The sequence below is a fragment of the Narcine bancroftii genome, chromosome 1 (assembly GCF_036971445.1).
Source record: "Narcine bancroftii isolate sNarBan1 chromosome 1, sNarBan1.hap1, whole genome shotgun sequence".
Lineage (NCBI taxonomy): Eukaryota > Metazoa > Chordata > Chondrichthyes > Torpediniformes > Narcinidae > Narcine > Narcine bancroftii.
This window is the reverse complement of record NC_091469.1, coordinates 138,031,508-138,056,057: the sequence shown is the minus strand read 5'-3', so window position 1 is coordinate 138,056,057 and position 24,550 is coordinate 138,031,508. Positions and strand designations below refer to the sequence as shown.

The following is a 24,550-nucleotide window of genomic DNA, read 5'->3' as shown; positions in this document are numbered from 1 at the left end:
ACCGCTACGCCAACCACACCACCACAAATTATTAGCCTACCTTCAGATCAGTCATGATCCCATTGAATGGCAGCGCAGACTCGATGGGGCTTATGGCCTAATCCTACTCCTATTTCCTTTATTCTTATGTTTCCCAGCTTAGTTCATTGCATATTTGCACCTAAGCCAAAATTCTGTGGATTCTATTTTAGGGACTTAATTCCAAAATCCAAGCTAAACTGCTGGAGAAGCTTTTGTTTGAATGAAATGTTAAATAATTTAAATTATTCATTCATATTCATCTTCTTTGTGTGCCCAACATTCACTTTTACAATTTAAGGTAGTACATCGAGCTTATCTTTCTAAAGTTCAATTGCCTAAATTTTACTCTAACATTTCCTCAAAATGTGAAAAATGTAAGACTGAAGAAGGTACTTTGTTACATATGTACTGATCTTTTTTTACATTTTTTATACTTTATCTTTAGATCTCAATGTGAATCTGATACTTAATCCTAATAATTGCCTTTTTGTTTGGATCAACTAAGATAACTGATTTGAATTTATGATCTCAATCCCACATAGTCTTTTTTTTTTGCCTCCCTTATTGCAAGATGTTCAATATTGATTAGATGGAATGATGGTGTCCCTCCTTCACATACTCAATAGGCACTTTTAGGTGCCCAAAATCCCCCGATGTAAAGTCGCAAATTATGCCCATATGCGGCTGTCGAGAGGCCACTTGAAAGTGCAGGAGGTGCATGTGAGGCGAACTTTGTAACCCTCCTCTGGGAGGGATAATCACCAGAGCACTGAAGTTCCCCCCGGCACATGAATACAGCCACCTGAAATCAGCTACTAAGGGGATGACAGTCAGCTGGCAAGTGCCCAACAGCTCCCCTCCCAGCTGCCCCTGCCTCTCGGCATGGGACGTCAGGGCAGGGGCAGCTGGCATGGGCCGTCATTGTGGGGACGTCCCGCCCACAGCCCTATATCAGTCCCCACACTGTGGGGCGGCTGGTGCGCGGGCTGTCAGGATGTGGGTACTGATATCGACCTGTTGGGAGAGCGCGGGGCAGTGGGATTAACGCTGCCACCTGAACGGCAATTCAAAGGGCTGCTTCCGCTTCTGCAGGCACATTCTTGGCTGATGAAGCCTAATGCCTATCTGATATGTTGGTATGCTTAACTTTGGAAAAAATCAGATGTTCTTCTAATGTAACGGATTTAAATTTTCTAAGTTTATGGGATAATTTTATCAATTATTTTCGTAATTTATAAGATCACTTAGATCTTGTTTTAATAGGTTTGTGGTTTATTTTAATGGTAGTGAAATTATATGTATTTACCTGATAACTTCAGAAGGGTAGGGGTAGAATTTTGCATGATAGTTACTTTTAAAAAAATCTTTTTCAATTAGTCATATGTTATAATTGTTTAAGTTTTTACTACTTTTTTTCCTCTGACTGTTGAGATATTGATTTTATATATAATAGTTTTATTTTTCTTATATAACATTATTTCCATTATATTCATTTTCATACATTACCTTGGATTAATGGCTTCTATGTATGCACTATTTCTGTAAAATGCAATTAAACTAATGAACAAGAAATTATTAATTCATTGGCACCCAGACTACCTTGACAAGATGGCCTCTATTCCTCAAAGCATGTGAAGGCTTTGGAAAGGGTATGGAAGAGATTCACCAAGAAGCAACAGCACGCAAACATCCATAGGAAATTAAAGACAGTCCACATGTCGGGCCTGAGTCCTTCGTCATGAGCAAAACGTAGATTGACTTTAACTTCCTATGGATGTTGAGTGACCTGTAGAGTTTCTCCAGGATTTTTGTGTACTGCATAGGCCTCAGCACCTGCAGATTTTCTTGTTTGTTACCAAGATGCTGTTCTGGATTGGAGGATAGAGGCTTTCAGGGGAAGTTGGACAAGTTTGTTTTTTTTCTCTCTCTGGAGTGTTGGAGGAATCAGAGGTTATTTATGTGATAGAAATATTCTCAGGTGCATCTATTTCAATGAAAGGAGTATTATTGGTAAGGCAAAAGATCTTAGGGAGTGGATTGGCACATGGGATTACAACATTATTGCTATTAGTAAATGGCTGATGGAATTTAATGCAGATAAGTGTGAGGTGTTGCACTTTGGAAGAGTGAATCAGGGTAGGACTTACACAGAAAATGGTCGGCCACTGAGGAGTGTGGAGGAGCAAAGAGATCTGGGAACACATATACATTGTTCCCTGAAGATGGCGTCGCATGTGACAGAATTGTAAAGAAAGCTTTTGGCATCTTTGCTTTTGTAAATCAAAGTATTTAGTATAGAATTTGGGATGTAATGTTGAAATTATTAAAGTCATTGGTAAGGGTGCACTTAGAATATAGTCTGGTCACCCAGCAGCAGGAAAGATATCAGTAAGATTGAAAGTGTGCAGAGAAGATTTGCTAAGATGTTACCAGATTTTCAGGAGTTGAGTTACTTGGAAAGCTTAGGGCTATACTCCTTGGAACAAGAAGAATGAGGGAAGACGTGATAGAGATTTTTAAGATTATGAGGTGTGTAGACAGACTAGATGTGAATGGGATGTTTCCACTTAGATTGGGGGAGATAAATACGAGAGATCACAGCTTTAGGCTGAAAGGGAAGAGGAATAAGTGGAACATTAGAGGAAAGTTTTTCACTCGGAGAGTGGTAGGAGTGTGGAATGAGCTGCCATCTGATATAGTGAATGTAGATTCAATCTTGATTTTAAAAATAAATTGGATAAATATATGGATGGGAGTGGTTTGGATAGTTATGGAATGGGAGCAGATCAGTGGAACTTGCTAGTTTTATTGGTCTGCACAGACCAGAAGTGTCAACTGGTCTGTTTTCCTGTCCTGTAATGTTCTTTGGTTCTATGGTTCTAACTCTGCTAAGGTAGAAATGGTAATGCATACATTTGGTGATTCGAGTTCATGTTTATTATCACATACCAAGATTTAGGTTGTTTTGCAAGTATCCCAGTAGACATTTCATACATAGTAGGTAAGATACAGTACACATGTGCAGCTTTATAGAGAGAGATTAGTTGGAATGGAGCAAAGGTAACATCGGTTTACTACCTTAGGGTTCATTCAGGTACTAATCATGAAATTGTCCTTGCATCTGGTGATGTGCAATATCAAACATAAAATCATCTTCCTGATGGCGGTGGGATGGTGCTGATAAGTCTTTTAACATGTTAGCAGCTTTTCTGTGTCAGTGGGTGTTGTAGATGGAGTAGAAGGAGTAGAGAAAGAGATGTGTGATGGCCTAAGCCATGTATACAACTCTGTGTAATTTCTTGGGGTCTTGGATAAAGCAGTTCCAGTGCACCATAGTGCGATGCTCCAAGGTAGGGTGCTGAAGGATTCAGGAAACATGTCACGTGTTTTCAGACTTCTGAGGAAATGGAGGCATTAGTGCACTTTCTTGGCGTCAATGTGTGTGGACCACAATAAGTGACTGGAAATGTTTACCCTTTGGAAGTTATCCACTCAGCAATTCATTGAAATCATTGAACTTCTACAGAAATACATCCTAATACAGAGTTAGATGTCCAGCACTGGCCATGGCTCTTGCTCTTTGAATATTTCTGGAGAACTCCTTTCCTTCAAATCCCTCCCTGCATTTATCTTGGATTCTCTACTTCTATCTTGCAACCTTTGCACCTCACCTATCAGAATAACTTGGACCCCACAGTTCCAGTTTCCCAATTAGTAGTGTCAGCTTCTCCTCCTTCATAATCACCAACACCACCTCCAACCTCAGACCCATTCCTCTTTGGTCACATACTGCTGCGTTCTGGCACCAGTCATCCCATCTATCTGTCATCCTTCATTCATCCCAGGTTCACCCATCCCCTACTAGCACCTGTCTAATCACTTCCACCCTGTCTTCATTATTACTGGCTCTCTCCCCTTCGCACTCTCAGCCTTGCTCTCTGACCAAGAGACTGATAATTCTTTTTCTCCCACCGATGTTCTCTGGCCTATTGATGGTTTCTTTTCTTAATCACCAACCTTATGAACAATGGCTGCATGCAGAATCTAATCTAGAGAGTTCAGATGTTTCTTGTTTCAGGTTCTATCCACTTTGCTACCACTGACTGCAATTTCCAGACCTTATGTGGATTGTTTATCAACATCTCAAAAAGACAGCTCACAAGATATTGCAAGTGGTTTTGTGAGAGCTATCTGCAGTGATTGCATTAATGTTTCTCCTTCACTGAGGATAAATCTTCCTTAAGTGCTGTCCTAACAGATTTTGGGACAACTGAATGGATAGCTACATTTGTAGATCATGCTTACATAAATGACTCAGGGAGATATAGATGGTGCTTGAATCATTTTTCCAAATGGACCTTTCCCTTCATCTACATAAATATATACTGTAATACTCATGATTTTAATGAGTGGGCTTGAAAGAACAATTAATCATCACAGGCTTTAAGAGGTGATCAGGCAATTAGCTACTAAGATTGGAAACTGAGAACTTTCCTCAGTATAATGCTACTTTGGTTGTTTGGGGACACTGCTATAGCCACTCTGGGCATCTTCGTTGCTAATGCCAAAGGTATGAAACAAGCTGCAATAGTTACCTTATGACAGTTCTTTGAAGCTGTTTTTATTTTTTTTAAATATGAATGAGATAATTTTAGCCCCAGAGAACACTGGTAAAACACAGTGTTTCCACGATGTTTAGCCCCGTTGAAAAAGCATGAATTTCTCGGTCGTGACATTAAATATTTTATTTATTTTAGTGTTTTATTTTCCATTTAAGTTAAATGTGTTAAGCTTAATTTTCATGTTAGCTTTTTTTTTCAGTTATTTTGCGAAAATATGAAGACTCTTCACACTGGCTGTTTGAAAGTGAATGTTTTTTGGGGGGTTGGAATTTTTTTAAAAGTGTAGATCATTTCAGAAAGTAATTTGTAAATGTTGGGGAGCATTCACACATTTGCTGAAGGTAGAAAATGAGCTTTCACTTAAAGCCTTGACTTGCTTGTTATTTACAGGTGAATCGCAGGAGAAAGCTGAAAAGTGAAGACTGGTGAGTCACGTTTAAATAATCTGCATCACCATTCTTTTCATATGTATTATTTTAATAGCTTTGGAGAATTTGTTTCCAAAATGGAGTCTTCTGAATTCAATATATCCGAGGGAAGACTGAGTTATTCCTATATCTGAATATTGGAGTTATTCTTTGATACACTGCATCAAACTATCATTTCAAACTCATTGGACAGTGTAACATAGTAAGATGGCAGATCTGGGTCTGTGGATGGTGCTCCAAACCTTCGAGGCTTCCAGTAGATAGAGGATGGTCTCCTTCTTGTTTGTTCTCTCAATAAGTTTCACGGTGGGGGGGGGGGGTGTGATCAAATTTGAATACCGTGTTTCACTGGAATAGAGCAATGGGGGTGTTAGAGCAAATGCAGTCTTGCCGTGTGCAGGATGAACAACGCGTGGAATATGACACCTTAATGAAGTCATGCAGGAAGGGAAGTGGCAGCTATGATCAGAGGAAAATGAATGTTGCTTGAAGAGCTATTGGCCACTCTGTTTCCTTAATCAATTTTTATGCCGACTATCTGAGACTGGATACATTGTCACCAACTACTTCAAAAGATACATGCAAGAACGGGCAACATATTCTGTGGTTAGATTAGCCAGTGAATAGAGTTTGATTGGTGGAACTATGATAACCTCATTATTAATATTGTCTTTTTTTTTCTGAGATTTTTGCCTTATACTTTGCTGAGCTTTATTTTTCATACATAAGATAGGATTTTTGAGGTTGGTTTTATAGTCGATCATGTCAGAATTACTGCTGGATAAAGTCAGTGCTGTGAGTATGGCCAGTTGTCATGCAAAATACCTGATTTTCAATTGCACGTATTCAATGTGAATAAAAGACCAGCAATACATACTGATACAGAGAATCAGCTTGAAAAGAAATCCTGAATTTCTTGCCTTGAAATCTTGGCACAAGAATTATGATTTACAAAACAATTCAAATTTGAAGCCATGTAATTTTATTGCTGCAAAGAGTCTGTCAATTTCTGGTAATTTTCACCATAGAGGAATTTTAAGGAGAAATGAAGAGCGACTTGAAGAAATGAAGAAAGATTTATGATCTGTTTCCAGATGCAAATAGCCTGAAAATATAGCGTGATAACCAAAAAGGAGAAAGGCATTGCATCTTTAAAAATTGATGCTGTGCAGGGTTTCAAAAGAATGGGATGCTGGAGGGAAGTGGTGGAAATGTTGACACAAGCCTGCGAAGATGACCCACTGAAGTGAGACAAAAGCAATGTGTTACCTCATGCTACGTTAACATGTAGAGATAAGGTTTATTGATAAAAGTAACCAAAATAAATTGCAGCTGTTGCCTTCGCTTTGTGTGATGAAAAATAATGCAGAATAATAATGATAATATAAAGAACTGTGATTGTATCCAGCATCTCTGTCTGATACAGATTAATTCCTGGGCAAATAAGTTGATCGAGGACAGTGTGAGTCAAGTTTTATAAAAGCTCATTATGCTTATGGAATGACTAATAGCAATGAGTCCAGGATAGTTCATGTATATTTTATACTGATGCAATGAATTTTGTGCCCTTTTTCCTCAGCCCATATTTCTTTCACAAAGGCTTGTTGAGAGTTCAATGAGTTGTTATTTTTCAGAAAGCCTCTACAGATAAAGAAAGCTTTCGGTGTGTCTAAGTCCTGTAATTTCTTTTCACTTCAGCTTAGTTTTTACCTTTGTTGGTGGATAACTGCAAAAAACAGCTTAAAATTTAGCAAACATCTGAAATATTCTCTTCTAGTTATTATTATCAGACTTACATATACAACCAGAAGAAACAGTGTTTTTCTGAACCTGGGGGGGGGGGGGGAGGGAGAGAGAGAGAGAGAGAGAGAGAGAGACACACACACACACACACACACACACACACACACACACACACACACACACACACACACGCCCCTCCCCCAAATAACAATTACATATATTCATAAATATGTTATTTAAAATAAATATATATAAATGGTTTGGAATGATTACTTGGTTACAGGACACTTCAACAATCTCACAGCCTGCAGGAAGAAACGATTTCCCAGCCTGGTAGTCATAATTTTGATGGACCTATACGTCCTCCTTGATGGTCATAGGTCAGGGATACTATCTTCTTCTTTGGCTTGGCTTCGCGGACGAAGATTTATGGAGGGGGTAAAATATACTATATGCTGGATGGAAAGGGTAATACCAGTCTCCCTAGATGGCTGAGTATACCTCAGAATAGCAGCCTTAAGGATGTCGTATGGGAGATTACTATCCGGATCTACTAAAACATCTTCCACTTCACAGGCAATCTGCTCTGGAAGACATGTTACAAATAAACCATATTTCATCTCTGACTTGTAGAGAAGAGTGAAGCATGCTGGTGCATTATTAATAAAAAGAATGGGAATCTCAACCTCCTCAACTGCTTCTGTAACTCCTTTAACCTCACCATTATCCATTTTAAATTAGAAGGTGCTGAGAACTCACAGGATCACCATTTGCAACTGCACTGATTTACCCGAGTTTACAAAAAATAAAGAAAACACTCACTTCTTTCTTTCAGCACACAATGGAGTCAACTTTCTTTTTTTTCTCTTCAAACACAACTTTTCATTCTTAAACTCCCCAAATATCACCCAGCCAGATCATTATGACCTCCTTATTGATTCACTGCCACACGGGTGACCCTGACACTCTCACTCTCATTGTCCTGTGTCTGAGATCCACTACCCATATGCTGAGGCTTAACACTTGCAGGGTATTACTTCTGCATGTTGCTTCGGTTACATTATCAGCACCAACTGGCACTGCTTCCTACGCAGTTAAGTATGCAACCGCGACAGACCTTCAAATGTGAAACTTTGAGAGTACTGAGTTTCTACGTTCTTGTCAGGATTGAAGACAAGTTTAACAGGCATTGGGAACCTTGGTTTTCGAGGGATTTGGGGGATTTGATTTGGAAGAGAGAGGCATGTAGCAGACAGGCATAGGCTACATGGAGCAAATGAGGTACTTAAAAATATTTTAAAATTGCAAGAAAACCCTCAAGAAAGAAATCAGGAAGGTTAAAAAAAAAGACACGATGTTGCTTTGGCCGACAATGTGAAGGAAAATCCTAAGGGGTTTTTACAGGTATATTAAGAGCAAAAGCCACCGTGACAGAGGTGCACCAAAGAAAAGGTACAAGGACTGCCTAAAGAAATCTCTTGGTGCCTGCCACATTGACCACCGCCAGTGGGCTGATATTGCCTCAATCCGTGCATCTTGGCGCCTCACAGTTTGGCGGGCAGCAACCTCCTTTGAAGAAGACCGCAGAGCCCAGCTCACTGACAAAAGGCAAAGGAGGAAAAACCCAACACCCAACCCCAACCAACCAATTTTCCCCTGCAGCCGCTGCAACCGTGTCTGCCTGTCCCGCATCGGACTTGTCAGCCACAAACGAGCCTGCAGCTGACGTGGACTTTTACCCCCTCCATAAATCTTCGTCCGCGAAGCCAAGCCAAAGAAGAAGAAGAGCAAAAGGATAGGATGGGACAAATTGCTCCCCTTGAAGATCAGAGTAGTAATTTTCTATGGAACCAAAAGAGATGGGGGAGATCTTATCTTTTTTTTCCATCAGTATTCATCCAGGAACTGTGCACAGAGTCATGGGAAGTAAGAACAAAACAGATGAGTGCAAACCACAAAATTCCTTGGAATTCATTGAAAGGACAACCTGTTCTGGACCCACATACCTCCTTATTCGTCAGGAAAACACAGCAGCGCACCTACACTTCATAAGGAGGTTGACCAGGGCAATGCTACTGGCCACCATCGTAACAATGTTCTACAGGACACACAAGAAAGTGTTCTGGCTGGCTGCATCACTGTGTGATATTGTATATTAATAATATTTAGGGTGTGATAATTAGCCTCTTGGTTAATGCAATGCTGTTACAGCGCCAGAAACAGGGGTTCAAATCCAGTGCTGTCTGTAAGGAGTTTGTACATTCTTTCCGTGTCTATGTGGGTTTTCTACAGGTGCTTCAGTTTCCTCCCACCGTTCAAAACGTACCTGGGTTGTTGGTTAATTTGTGTAAATGAGCAGCTCGGTCTCATGGGCCTGTTACCATGCTGTATGTCTAAACGTAAACATTCAAAACTTTAAAAAAACTCTAAGCTTGGCTACAATCCTGGACTCAAATGATTTAGCCCGAAAGGCATCAAAGAAATCCTTGACCTTATTTTCCAAACACTTCTTATTCTTCCAAGCAAAACTCAGTACACTTAACAATATTAACTTATATTTGCCAGTTACAATTCACTTTGAAAATTCATGGATATCTTTGTCTATTTTTATCATATTATGTTTTTAATATAAACTCCACATTTCAGTGCAATCCTATATGCCAATCTTAAGTTATAATATGAAGTTAGAATGTTTCCAGCATCAATCCATATGGGAAATCATTTCACAGCTTTTTCTACTTTGGTTAGGTAACCCTGGAATTGGTTCTGTTTCTTGTTCTGTGGACAGCTTGCCGTCCTTTGTCCTAACTCTACTCTCAATATTCCTTGGCCTTCATCATGAGATGGGTGTTACACCTAATCCAAGATGTCAGCATAAATATTTAACCTCTACTGTGTGGCACATGATTACCAGCAGCTGATTACAAATTCAATCAGGGTCATCGAGTGCACTGTTCCATTTCTCAATCATTTCCAACAAGTGTTAGGCATTGAATCTGTGCAGGCATCTACTGCTTTTTTAGCATCTTGAGGCCAAAGATCATTGAGCCTGTTACGGAGTCCAGAGGACCCCAAAAACCGGCATCAATAACACAAAGGGGTACTTAAGCAAAAGTCATTTTTAATTATATTTGAACAAGAAAACAGAATTAAACTTTAACATATCACTATCAACGTACTTAACCTACTTAATCCCCCCCCCCCTCTAATACTAAGCGCAGGTGTGTGTAATGTAGATTTGAGATTAGAAAAGTTCTTTGGATCACAGTCCAATCTCACTGGTTGCAGGAAATTCTTATACTGGGCACAGAAGTTAGCATTAACAAAGTTCACCAGTCTTTGATGCTTAACAGGCAAATGGTTACCACTCAGGAGGGTTCTTGCTGGTTTTCAGGGAGAGATTCCTTTTCCAGGACATCCGCAACTGATTCCTTCTCAATCAGTCTTGCTGACGAAACGTGCCCCCTTCAGGGTTCTCCAGATGATCCTCTTTCTTTCAGGTCACCATTCAGATCGCCAGTCTTCTCCTTTGACCAGGCAATCTTCGAAAGTTTGTCAGCTTGTCCCTTTGGAACCAATTTCTGTGTCTCTCATCTCTCTGCTCCTTCCCTCTCTGAGAACAAAGCTGTTCTCCTATCACATGCTCTTCCAGGCTCTTTTGCAAAAAGCGCTCTGCAAAAGTTCTGCAAAAAAAATCTGTGTTTTAAAATGTTTGTGTGCAACCTGCTCTGACAATTCCTCCCGAGCCACCTCTAAATACTCTGTCACAGGCCAGATTGAGGCCTGGTGGAAACACCACCATACGCATCATTGTTTACTATGACTGTGCACTGCAATGTGGGAGTCACAGTAAAATTCCTGATTCTGGCACACCTGACCTCTTGCTCTACCACCAGCAAGTGCCACATTTGGGCCTCAGTCGATTAGGGAGTAGTCAGGAATGGAATAGTTGTACCTTGGTCGCCACTGAAATTTCAGCAGGAGGCAAAAAACAAAACGAGCGTTGGCTGAGATACCAGACACTTCTGTTGCTGGAATCTGGAGCAAAAAGGCAAACTGCTGGAGGAACTCAGCGGGTCAAGCAACGTCTATGAGATGTCCTGATATGGTGCCTCAACATTAGTGCTGGCCAGCCTTTCCCTCTCATAGATGTTGCTCGACCTTCTGAATTCCACCAACAGTTTACTTTTTGATACTGTTGAACCCATGTGAGGATCAGCATAACTTTTGTGATGGATGTTCCTGAATTTTAACTTCAGTTCAGAATTACCCTTTACTTTCCCATCACTTGACCAACTCAGTGATTCATATTTTGCTGGACTACTTCATCTTTATTTAACGTACGGCAATAACATTACATCAGATCGGATATTATTTATTCTCATGTAATATTATGCATAATTGCCTTAGTCAGAGAAAGAGAAGCAAAAGAGAGCCCACTCGGATTCACTGAGTGATGGGTTTGCCTCCGGCACTCCTGCAGCCTCTGCAGTGTACAAAGCTCCAGTTTAGTTCAAACTATCGACAATCTGAATGCAGATCCAAACATCCAACATGATGAGGAAGCCTTCAGCCCCCAGAGCCCCTCTTGCACTCAGCCCCCTTCTCGAATCCCAGTTCTGACACCTGGTTCTCGTTAGCCAGTCTCCAGCAGTCTGTTACGTGGAGTAAGTCCTTTGACCTCAAGTTACCAGCAGCCTGCATGGATTCCTCGCCCGCAAGTCTCCAACAACTCGCTGCCTGTGTGTGTCTTTCAGCCGCAGAGCCCCTCCCTGGTCACCATCTTTGGGGATCATCTCCTCTGCTTCTCCTTCTCGACAGGGAGTGTTTCCAGTGGGTAGGTTTTGAATCATTTTAAATGTTCTGAATTGCCTGCAATGTAATGACAAACAAAATCTAATCAGATGCAGAAATAATATTTCAAAACTTAAATTGCTTGATGTGGGTTTTCCATCTACCATTCCTGAAAGCATATAAGAGACAGAGTTAAGAAGCAGAACAGTGGGTGCCAGGTTTAGTCTGAAATAGTAATTGAAAATGTAATGCATATTATGCTACCGACAAGCCTCTTAGTTACATTCCTAACGGAGCTTTAAACAACTTGGTGGAAGTTCATTAGTGACCTGCATATTCAGCAGATTACTCCAACAAAATTTGCATTCAACATTTCCAGAGCTATAACTTGTATTATATAATTATATTGGAACACTCATCCCTTCAAAGACAAGATTCTAATAAATGGACTAATCCCTAAAATTAAAAACCTGTATTGATGGTCTTTCATGTTCACTGGTCTATTGATCCGGTTACTATGGAGAAAACTCCTCAGCTGCAAGAAATTAATATTAGTTTCGAAATAAAGCAAGCATTCTGAGTTGTGTCTGGCACGTGCCTGACTTGTATTGAAGATAAACTGCTTAGAAATTGGATCATGTTATGTCAGAATGCTGTGTTATATGATTTGATTTCCAAGTAAATTAAGATGTGATTGAAAATTTGTGTCTTACTGTGCAGGTTGAAGAGTGCAGAATGTTTGTGCAGTTTTTTTTCTCCAAACTGCTCCCACATGGGGGGATATGTGTGGTCGGTCACAGATAGGTACTGGTAAATGAGATTAGTGTAGTATATAAATGGGTCAGCACAGACTAGAAGAGCCGAAGGAGCCTGTTTCTGTGCTGTAATGTTCTATGGTTCAATAGGTAATTGATGGTCAGTATTGATCTGGTAGGCTTGTTTTAACAAGAAGGGCTTGTTCCTGTGCTCTATAGGGATTCCTGGCATTTAAAATAGCAAACAACAACAACTTGTGACACACGTCTGGGTGCATCTATGATGTTCAGTGGCAGATGAATGGCCTTCTGGCAATCCTGCTTCAGCAATACTTAAAGGAGGAGCGTTTGAAGAAGTCCCATGATAGTGCTTGCATTTTGATTTGGTTTAGTCTCCTTTAATGGTCTTTCATTCCTAACCTAACTTCTGTAATAAGGAATCCTATTATCCCCTCACCACCACCCACCCACACCCACCCCAACCCCCGCTGACAAAATTTGCAATCTTTGCCTCCTTCCAACTAATCTACTTTAAATTGACCCATCAAAATCCCAGTTCACAGAGCAGCTCTTCCAAATATTGGCTTTAACCCTCCCAGAAGGTAAATGCACTGCAGGATGAACAATTCTCACTAGGCAACCAATGACAATATTAATTTAAATAATCCTTCCTTAAAAGGGGACCAAAAGTGTGCTCCAGAGTTCTTGGTATATTCTATTTGATGGAAGGAGAGAGAAAAGAGTGTGACCGGGGTGGAAGTTTCTTTCTGGGTCGGGGCGGATTTCGCCCTTGCAGATATTGTAGCCCAGAATGGGTAGCTCTGTCGCTTTGAACACACATTTGCCCTCGTTAATTGTAAGGTTGAGTTCGTTAGCTGTTGCTAAAAATTTCTTTAAGTTGTTGTCGTGCTCAGCCTGTGTTTCCCACAGGTAGTGACATTATCCAGATAGAGAAACATATCTTGTAACTCATACGTCCTAACAATCTTATCCATTTCCCTCTGAAACACAGACACACAATTAGTGACCTCAAAATGTACCCTTTTAAACTGGTATAACCCTCCCCCCCATCAGCCTCAAAAGCCATATAGGGCCGTTCCCTTTTCTTAATGGGGATTTGGTGATAAGCTGCTTTGAGGTCGATAGTGGAGTACACTTTGTATTGCGCTATCTGATTAATAATTTCATTGATACGTGGCAGGGGGTAAGTAACCAGGTTAGTGTAACGGTTGATTGTCTGGCTGTAGTCAATAGCCAGTCGTCCCTTAGTGTGATATTTCACGACTACCACTTGGGCCCCGCCATGGACTCTTACTAGGTTCAATTACTCCCTCTTTAAGCAGTCTTTGGGTCTCCGCTTTGATAAACTCACGATCCTCTTTGCTGTAAGAACGGCTCTTAGTGGCAATCGGCTGACACTCGGGATAAATCACTGAAAAGGGAAGGAGCTTTGATCTTTAATGTAGACGGACCCCAGTAACTAGCACAGGGGATGGTAAGTTTGGGTAGTAGTCCACCAAAATTTAACACTACAGTGTTCATCTGAGATTGAATATCTAACCACAGTAACACAGGGGCGCAGAGCTCCGGCATAATAAAGAGGCAAACATCAGCAAGGCAATGTCCCTGCAAATTTAAAGTAACTTTACCCTTGTCTCATATAGTTTTTGTAAGTTCACTACAAGCCATCGATATATTTTGGTTTCCTAGATATCTCCGCAAATTTAAGGCTCTGGCAACTTTCCCGTGGATGTAGCTGTCCGTACTCCCCGAGTCTATTAGGCAATCAAGAGTCTCACCATTCACCTCCCCCTTCACAGTCGACCGTTCCAGTCTGTAACATCCCCCAAGCTTTACAGTCAATTGAGCTATCACCTCACCATCACTTGAAGTCGATTCAGCCTGCTTGTCTGAAGATTCCCTCTTTTCACAGTTATCTTCCATTCCTGCAGCTCCAGGATGCATTTTCTTGGTGCTTCTCTTCTTTTTATCAGTGGGAGTACTTTTTGCCTTACACGCTTTAGCAAAGTGGCTGAATTTCCCACAATAGCTGCGGGTAGCAAATCGAGCTGAGCACTTCTGTCTGGGGTGCTAGCTCTTATCACAGATGTAACATTTTTCAGGGGTTCATCCTTTTCTTTCCTTCGGGGTTCCAGCACACCTGGATGTTTCCTTTTCGGTTTCTAGCATTTCACAGGACCGCATGGCACTTCTCAGTGTTTTGGCTAGAGTGACTGCCCGGTCATAGGTTAAGGGCTCCATCTCCAGCAGCTCTGTTGGATGTAACTGGAGTCAATCCTGTTGACAAAAGCATCCAGCTTCAAGGCATTGCGGCATTGTTGCACATTGACTGCCCTGACATCACATCCATTTGCCAGCGAGTCGAGGGCCAGTGCATAGGCAGCATCACTTTCCCCGGGTTTCTGGCGTCTAGTCAGCAACTGGTGTCGAGCAAGCACCATATTCCGTGGCACTGCATAGCAAGCAGTCAGACGTTCCCGGGCTATAGCCAGAGTGGTAGCTCCTTGCGTTACGGCGAAAGGGACCTCACCCAGCAGAGAGTTCAGGTGGCCCCACTATATCGCCTCATCGACCACGTTGTTTCGAGCCATGTAGTATTCGAAACGAGCAATCCAGTGGTTGAAAATTTCTCTGGCCCTTGGTGCAGACTGGTCGATTATCAACCACTCTGGCTTGAGTGCTCCATCCATTTCTGCTAATAAAATTGAAGTGCCAGTTGATGAAGAAGACAAAGACGATGTGGTCAAACAATAATCATGGCTTTTATTAGCAGAAACTCAAGGTACAATAATGAAAAACAATAGATGCATATACAGTTATACCCAAGGGAAGTGTCCTTAGCAATAGAGATAGTGCACAACCAGTGTTAGAGGGGAGACTGACAGCTTGGCAGACATTCACCACAGATGGATCCTTGAATAATACTGGCAGCTTTGTCAAAACAGTGGGAGACATCGATAGTTGATGGCGGGGGGTGGGGGGGGCGAGATGGAAGGTTGATTTGTGTGATCCCTCCCTACTTGTTGAATTCCAACTCTCTCACAACAAAGGTTAATGTGCAACTTCCCTTCCTTTTTTTTCCCTTTTCTTTTTAGTTTTTTTTAATTGATTTTACATAGATTACATACATGTACATTTATGGAAGGCACAAAAATAATGACAAATTACACAACTCAGCAAAATATAAAACCACATAGAGTGCATCCATAACACAAAAATGCATCAAAAAGAAAATGTAGTCGCATATAGGCATGACTCTAAATCCCATCCCAAAATGTTGCAGGACTAAAGAATCTTTTTACTTAATTCCTGAAATAATGCAGCAAAGTACTGAAATTTGGGATTAATATTATGGCTAGAAGATATGGAAATAATTTTGGAATGGTCTCCACAACATTTGAAACCTTATATTTGAGTAACAGATCTTTTCTAAATTTAAATCGAACATAATGTCCTTCAGCCACTGGGTTGGGCCGCATTCTTCCATCTCAGCAATGTCACATATCTGGCCAAAAGACGGACTACAACATTCTTCTTTGGCTTGGTTTTGCGGACAAAGATTTATGGAGGGGTATGTCCACGTCTGCTGCAAGCTTGTTGGTGACTGACAAGTCTGATGCGGGAACATTCGACTGGCATTAAAAGAACATCATCCTCTCCAGTTGTTCCAAAAAGAGCCACAAAAGGATTGGGCTCCCGATTTACATAAAGGATTAATGATAAAGTTTGAAGCACATCCCTCCAGTATTTTTCAAGGACAGGACACACCCGGAACTTATGAATTAAGGAATCCTCTCTTCTCTGAAATTTATCACAATAAGAATTTACATCTGAATAGTTACGAGATCATTTGACTTTAGACATATGGGCCCTATAACAACAAGGACAGACACAAAAGGATGTGATATTAACTAGCTTCAAAATTAAATTCCAAACCTTGTTCGATTATGAAAGGTTTAAATTCTGCTCCCGGGATTTTGCTAAAAAAAATAAATTTACAATGTTCACATCAGGTGCCCCAGGAAATCATGTATCAGAGACTGAAGAAAATGCCTGAGTACTTGATTGGAGGTGGGGGGCTGGTTGCAAGAGGCAGAAGGTTGATTTGTGTGATACTTCCCGACTTTTTAAATTCTCTCTCCACAAAGGTTAACGTGCAACTTCCCTTTCTACCTACTCACTACTTTGTGAATATTATGTGGTTGGGTGCAAAATGTCCAAACTCTTTCTGTACAGGAAGTCCCTAGGTTACAAATGAGATCCATTCCTAAGTCTGTCTTTAGGTTTAATTTGTAGGCCAGTTGGAACAGGTATATACAGTTATTAAATAATGTCAGTTAGCAAAATTTTTTGAAGTAGGCATCAAGGGAGGTTTGTACAGAGCTTTTTATGCATCGGATTTATGCTTTGGGGGCATGGTTACAAGGGTAAATAACTATGATCTAACTTAACATGGCCGATGTCGTTCTCCTTCCTCGAGCCAACGAGATGATGAAGCTACGTGTAGTTCATTCATAAGTACGAGTTGTCCATAAATCAGGCATTCATAATCCGGGACTGCCTGGATTCCACTAATTTGCTAACTCTTTCCATCTGAATGGCATGCTCTTACACATTCCCAGATTAAATTCCATTTTCCATTTTTTCACCCACTTCTTCGACCTGTCCAAATATTTGAGTTATTTCCATGTCATTGGCAAACCAAAATACTTATAAACAGTATCTTTGGGGTGGCATGTGCAGCGAAGAGGTTAGTACGACGCTATTACAGTGCCAGTGACCTGCGATTGATTCTGGCTCAGTCTGTAAGGAGTCCCTGGTTCTTGATCCTCCAAAATATTCTGTATGAAATGTATACTGGAGGTGGAGGAGGGTGTGTCTAAGCAGGAGATTTTTAAGAGGAGAGTTTTAAGGGGAAAGTTTGCGCATTGTCCCCGTGTCTGCGTAGGTTTCCTCCAAAATGTACATGGTTGTAGGTTAATTTGGGGGTAGTTAGGCGTCATGGGTTTAAATGGCTGGAAGTTACGTCTTCCGTGCTGTAAATAAAATAAAATAAAAGTAAAATTAAACACAAAAGTATCTTGGGATTTGTGATTTCCCTATCTTGTTCATCAAACATTGCAGGAATCAAAGTGGAGAATTATTTCAATGTTTCTTCCTCTTGAAAGCTTATCTGTTGTTTGTACCTCATTCAATTGTTAACATGATACAGAAGGTAGAATTATGTACATAAAGGGCTTGAAAATTGCTTTGATAGCTCTAAAAAGCATTACAATAGGATTAATGGATATTCTCATACTGGATTGTGAAAGTGCCATGAAGATCAAAATCTTCAATTACTCGATCGCAGAGCAGGGCTTCCTGTGAAACTGCACTGTGTCAATTTCAGCATGGCATATTTGATTGATCAATTCAAAGGTCTGTTGTTGGCATGTAGCCATAGAGCTGCAATCCAGACAATCAGTTCTTAAAAGGGACTTACTTCCATACAAGTAATTACAGGGGATTGTCGCTGTATAATAAGTGTGCTGGAATAATGTAAGTTGTTTCAGGCCACTTTGGAGTTCCTGAAGAGCAGACATATCTTTGCACCAAATCTGTCTGTGTCTTTGGATCAAAAAGGAAAGGGATAATGTTTCCACTCCTGGAAGCTAGAGTTTGGTCGCCCTGCTGAATGAATACTGCACCAGAACAGACCTTCCCAGGCCACTAGCCCATGCTGACCAAATACACCAACTGAGCATCAAACCCTGCATGTTTTTGGATGGTGGGAGGAAACTGAAGCGCCTGGAGAAAAACCAGACGGACATGGGGGGAATGTACAAACTCCTCACAGACAGCACCATATGCCGTCCCAGGTTGCTGGAGCTGCAATAGCATCGTGCTAACCGATACACTAACCTCGCCACAGACTCCGCTAACTATGCCACCAAATCCATCAGAGAAAGGATGTGAAGGCTTCAGAGAAGGTACAGCTGGTGTGCTTCCTGGATTATAAAGAGAGGTTGGACAAACTTAGGTTGCTTCTTCTGAAGTACTGGAGGCTGATTGAAGTTTATAGAATTAAGAGGGGTCTTTTTTTTTTCATATTGGCAATGTCAAATACTGAAGAGCAGAGCTTTAAGGTAAGATGGGGAAAGTTTAAATGAGATTGGCAAGGCCAGTTTTCTTTAATAGAGAAAGTGGTAGGTGCTTTGAAGACACTGCCAGAAGGAGTGATGGAAGCTCAGGCAACAGTGACACTGAAGAGGCATTTTGCCAGACATGCAGATGTCGGATATGGAGGGACATGGATCATGTGCTGGCATGTGGGATTAGTTTAATTTTGGATAAAGGTTGATACAGACATTGTGGGCCAAACGACCTTTACCTGTTCTATTGCAGATGTCAGTGGTAGTAGGCTAAAATGATCCTAGGGTTAGGATTTTTACGTTGATCACGACAAGGAAAGTGGTCAAAGAAACACAGTGATTATATTTAAGAGTATAGGATGTCATACATATCAGAAAGGATCATGGACACAGTTTGAATGATTCCCCCTTTAAATAGCTCTATTTCAGAAACAGTGTTAATAAATTATTATTTTGTGGCTTCCATAAATCCCGTCCAACTCATTTATTGTGTTGCTCCAGTATTCCAGTGTTTGCTGTATTTTGTTTGTTTCATAAGTTATTTATTTCTCAAATACAGAGGTCAAAGATCACAAATTGATTCACAAAGATTCTGCAAATTGGACTGAAGCTCAGGTAATCTCTGGAAGTTTCAAGGCTGGTGAAAGATGCTGAGGCAAATGACTTATCCTGCCAAATGATTGGTAGTTAAATGTCCAAACAAGTGATAGGACACCTAGAAATAGGCACAATAACATTCATGTCTCCTTTCCCATCCATTTTCATTCCCTTCCCTTTTAGATTCCATATTCTTCCACCCACATTTTCCTGAGGAGATTCTTCCTCTTATCTCCAGTTCCATCTGGTCTCTTTTGACATCTTTGATTCTTCTCAGATTCCTGCACTGGCACGCTTCGTCTCCACTGGTCACCCTGCTCTGTATGACCCATCTTTCCCCATCTGATCCTTTTTTTTTTTCCTTTTTCCCCTCTCTCTCCCTTTGTCTGGTACCTGTAACTCAACTGTCCATCATCTTTCATGCCTCCTTGGTCTACAAATTCACTTCTGGCCCCTATATGACCCCTCTCACCTTGACCTTATCACAGTAAAACCCCTAGTATCCACCACTTATGGGGAATTGGTAGGTGCTGGAAGTGAATGTGAATTTTCCGGTTGCTTGAGATTGCACGTTGTGTGGATCAGTGAACTAATGGCGAGGTGTGCCAATTTTAAACTTTCATCATTTGAACTATTTATTTTCCTCATTTTTTTTTTTTTTGCGAGTTGCTTGAAGCTACCAATTGCTTGAATTCCAGATAATGGAGATTTACTCTATTAGCACTCAGTCTTGGCCTGAAACGTTGACCATTCCTTTTCTCCGACTGATGCTGATGATGAATGCACTGAGTTCCTCCAGAAGATTGTCCCTCTATAGCCAGCAACTGCAATCTCCAGTGTAACTATGGCAGGAAGGAAATTGTCCTTGAACATGGTGGTTCACGTTTTTAAACTCGTATATCATCTGCCTAGAGGGAAGTGGGAAATATAGAGTGTGCATCGTGCCTGCAGGGGTTCTCCTGAGTAAAAAAAAGTCAGCTGGTCTCACAGTTTCCACAGGAGGTAAAGATATATTACTGACATTTTGGGCCTGTGCCCTTCATCAAGGTATTAACAAAGAACAGAAAGGAGTCTGAATAAAGAGTGGACACTGGCTGAAGGAGGAGACCAGATCAACAAAATGTCTTAATTAGATGTGGTAAGAGCAAAGGTGAAAATTGATTTGGATCTAAGAAAGGAGACAGAGGGGAGGGGGTGAGAGAGAGAGAGGAGGGCAGAGCTGGGGGAATGGGAACAGGTGGACAAGAAAGTGGAGGAGGGGTGGTACAATGGAGAAGTTGATGTTAATGCCAACCAGTTGGAGAGTGTCCAGATGGAATATAAAGTGTTTTTCCTTTGACCATGCACAGATAATGTCAGCAAGGGAATGGGATGAGGAATGGAAATGGGTGGCCACTGGGAGATCCACACTATTGTGTTCATTAAAGCGATCTCCCAGTCTGTGCACTGTCTCTGATGTAGAGGAGACCACAATGGGATTTATTAGATGACACCCCTGCAAATTTGCAAGTGAAATGTTGCTTTACTTCAAAGGACTGTTTTGGGGCCCCGAATAGTAGTGAAGGAGGATGTGTATGCACAAGTGGAGCATCTACTGTGGTCACAAGTGTTGGTGCCAAGTGGATGATTGATGAGGAGGGAGGAGCGGACAAGGGAGTCATGGAACGAGTGGACACAGCAGAAGGCGGAGAGGGGAATATGTATCTAATTGTGGGATCATATAATAGATGGCGGGAGGGTATGTTGGACATGGAAACTCTTGAGAACAAGATATTCTATCTGATTCAAGACAAGTCTGATCAATTTTTGGATGAGACGTACCTGATAATCTACCTGATAATCTCCTGGTCCTCCCTTGCCCACTGTAGCATTCTACTTCTGGATCAGCTTATTGTGTGAAGGAATCCCCAGTCTATTAGCCCCAATAACATAAGATATATGGCAAAGGCTCAGTATGATAAAATCATTCTTGTGTGATGTATAATGGATGTCCAATTGGGAAGTGACTGTGGCCAAAGTGTTTAAAAAATGCATCAAACAATATTCAATAGGACCATAGAACACTAAAAAACATCAACTAGCTCATCTGTACTGAAGATAGCCCTTCATACCTTTCCCAACCCATCCATGATCTATCCAAATTTTTCTTAGAAGTCAACATTCAGTGGCATGAAAAGAAACAATAGATCATAGGACTATTTCCCAGCCCTGCATGAGACTTGATCTGGAGACCCAAGTATAGTGCAGTCATTGAAGATAATGGGATTAGAAGGCACTGAAACAAATGTTTTACTATGGGTTTGTTACAGTAACGGGCAATGCTTGGTGAGAGAGAAAAAAATCTAAGCTGTGATGTAATGGAATAGTTCAGATAGTACATTTTAAAGCATCATGACTTACTACCAGGTGAGAGGGGACTAATGGAGATTGATAATGGGTTAATTGCACTATTTGCAAATCAGGAGAAATCAGTAAATGTCAAATAAAACCAATGAGATCAGAATCAGAATTTATTGTCATGGACAAGTCACAAAATTTGGTGTTTTGCTGCAGCATCCTAGTGGAAACAGACATAGAAACCACTTTTACAACAATAAATTTGAAAAATCCTTGGTTCATTAATTATTCAGAAATCTGATGGCAGCAGGGAAGAAGCTGTCCTTGTGCCGCTGAGTGCTTGTCTTTGATCTCCTGTACAGCGAAAATGGCTCAGCCTGGCTTGTGGGGGTCTTTCAGGATTGAGGATCAACAGCTTTGGCAGCAATATATCTGAACTGACGAATTATGGTTTTACACAACCACTTTTAAATCAACATGATCTCCCATGTTTCACTGTCACAGTTACGAATAATAAGCCTAAGATCATAAGAACGTAACAAATAAGAGCAGAAGTCGACCATCTGTCCATCAATCCTGTCCTGCCATTCAGTAAGATAATAGGTGATCTTCCAGGCATCAGGTTCATTTACCCATCAGTTACCCATAATCCACAATTCCCCTCTTACTCAAAGAAGAAGTTTTGAAGAAGATTTTTCTGATGGTTTGATTGTCCACTTGTAGAATAGAATCCTGCAAAATTATCTTGCATTGTTCCAATATTTTTCCTTCCATTCTTTCATGAGCTTCATCTAAGATGGGAACTTTGCCTACTAGCCATCAACTTTCATATGAATTTAAAAAGAGAGAAATTAGAATACACAAGGGAAATGTAGGTGATTATTTTATTAAAGTAGCAATAATAAATATATCAGAGATACAAGAGACAACAGATACTGATATCAGGTGGAAAAAAAGAGCAACTACTGGATAAACTCAGCATCCATGGAGGGAATGGGACAATCAACATTCTGGGATAAACCTTGCTTGACGAATTTGAAGATAGAGAGTATTGAAGAGAGTAGTAGTAGGAGTCAGTAGGTGAAAGTAATCTGAGGAGGGGTGTAGGATGATGGACAACGGTGCCAGGTGGGATTAATTTGGAAAACGTGGCAGGTGATGACAAAGGGGCAAGAAAAGAGGGGCAGGGAAGGGTGAAAGTGGAGATAGCTGGTGAGGAAAGGAGAGTAGAATGTTGTGCTTGAGAGAACTTGAGTGGATGAGAGGAAGAGATAAAAGAAATGAAAGAACGCAGCTTACGTGAAAATATCCAGGCCTCAGGGTGTGGATTTTGTAGACTTCCCAAAGAGAATACAAGGGACCGTTCTTCAGAGTTTCCATCTGGCCTCACCCTTGCAAAGGGTGAGACTGAAGAAACATAGGTGAGTGTAGGAATGTGGAGAGGAATGTTGATCTGAATCATTGATTCCTCTGCAGAGGTGATCCAATGAGGCTTAATTCTATTCAGAGGCAGTAAATATGGATCAAGAACAAGTTTATGCAGCATGTGTTAAAGTGCAGTCAAGGTCAACTGGTGACAGGTTTTCTTAGATTAGGCGGCACCTGAAGGGGGAAATGAAAGAATATTGCTGAGAATTATATTGCACAAAGAGAACCTACAGGAGGGATTTGAATGCTGTAACTTTGGAAGTTATGCAGTAAGCTATTTTGAAATGGGCTGGCTCCATTTAACTCTGAGCAGATAGAAAGCTAAAGTTGATGGAAGTTATTTGTTGCAGACAGCAGAGCGAGGTTATTTTAATCCAGGGTCTGCTGTGACTCCTGTGTAAGCAGTTTCACTTCTGACTCAGTAAATTCTAGACTAGCATCAAAGATTGGAACATAAAGATACATGAACCTACAGTGCAGAAGTCCCTAAATTATAGATGAGACTTCAAACCAAGATCCTGACAGAGGAATGTAAATTATTCTAAATGAATCTTACCAAAATAAACATTTTGTTTCACTGATCTTTGGAACTCTCTTTATACAAATTAACTGATTCCAATTTCTGCACATTATAATTGCTAACTTCAGAAGTACCTCTTTTGATCATTATGAGCTTGGGACACCCTAAGGTTAGGAAAGGTTGGCGAAGCAAGTTTTATTTTTTTTTTTCCTCTCCTTTGATTCACTTGCTGCACTGCTCAAGTTTCATTCACTCTTCTCCACAGCTAGAATTGGCTCCAACCTGCCGATGTGTCTGGATGATCACACAAGGAAAGGAGTGGGAAGAGGCCTGAGACAAAAAGGACAATTATTTCATGGGAATTATGGGAAGTTGTCATGAGAAACAAACATGTCAGCAATAAATAAGAGAAGCACACACAAACAAAATTGTTAGGCTAGTGGTCTTTGACATCAAAAGCTCTTGGGTAATTCTGGGCAACTACTTCAAAATAATCATCAGATGCATTGAATACTTAGCATCCCTGCATGACTTCAGAGCAGAGATAAATAGGGTGGGTATTCCTCAAAGGGGAACATAAGGGACCATTGGTGTCTGGCCTTCTGCTTAGAAAATTCCAAATGTAATTGATCCTGGTGCATGATGTGGTCACTTTTATCTCCTCTCTGCTTAATTCCTGGCCACAGATCAGGTAATTTGACGAGAAAAATCTTGGCTGCGTATATTCGTACAGGAAGATTTCCTGTTTGGAATGTAGGTCAGAGTGGAAGAACTTCTGCACAGAACAACTTTAAGATGACAAGTCAAGCAAACAGAGGACAAAAATATCAATGTCTTTTGGAAAAAAAAACAACCTCAACAATTTTCTGAATTAAAGATAATAGCATAGATAAGGTTGACATTCAGCAAATTTATAGAACAGTAGAATATTACAGCACAGAAACAGGCTCCATCAGCCCTTCTATTTTCCATGCCAAACATTTTTTTTTCTGAGTCCCACAGTCCAGCACCCAGTCCATAGCTTCCATACCTCTTCCATCCATCCAACTGTCCAAATTCTTCCTAAATGTTAAAATTGATCCCATATTCACCACTTCAGCTGACAGCTTATTTCACATCCCCACAACTCTCTGTGTGAAGATATTCCTCTTCA

At 40.8% G+C, this 24,550-nt stretch overlaps 1 protein-coding gene across 10 annotated transcripts in view; it reads left to right on the top strand.

The window, feature by feature from the left end:
- LOC138764513 (teneurin-3) overlaps positions 1 to 24,550 on the top strand; it is a 4,541,667-nt gene that overhangs the window by 744,669 nt on the left and 3,772,448 nt on the right. For all 10 annotated transcript variants that reach the window (XM_069940598.1, XM_069940580.1, XM_069940589.1 and 7 more), the window contains one exon: positions 5,034 to 5,068. The gene's annotated coding sequence lies outside the window, so the exon portion shown is untranslated. The remainder of the gene's footprint in view (positions 1 to 5,033; positions 5,069 to 24,550) is intronic.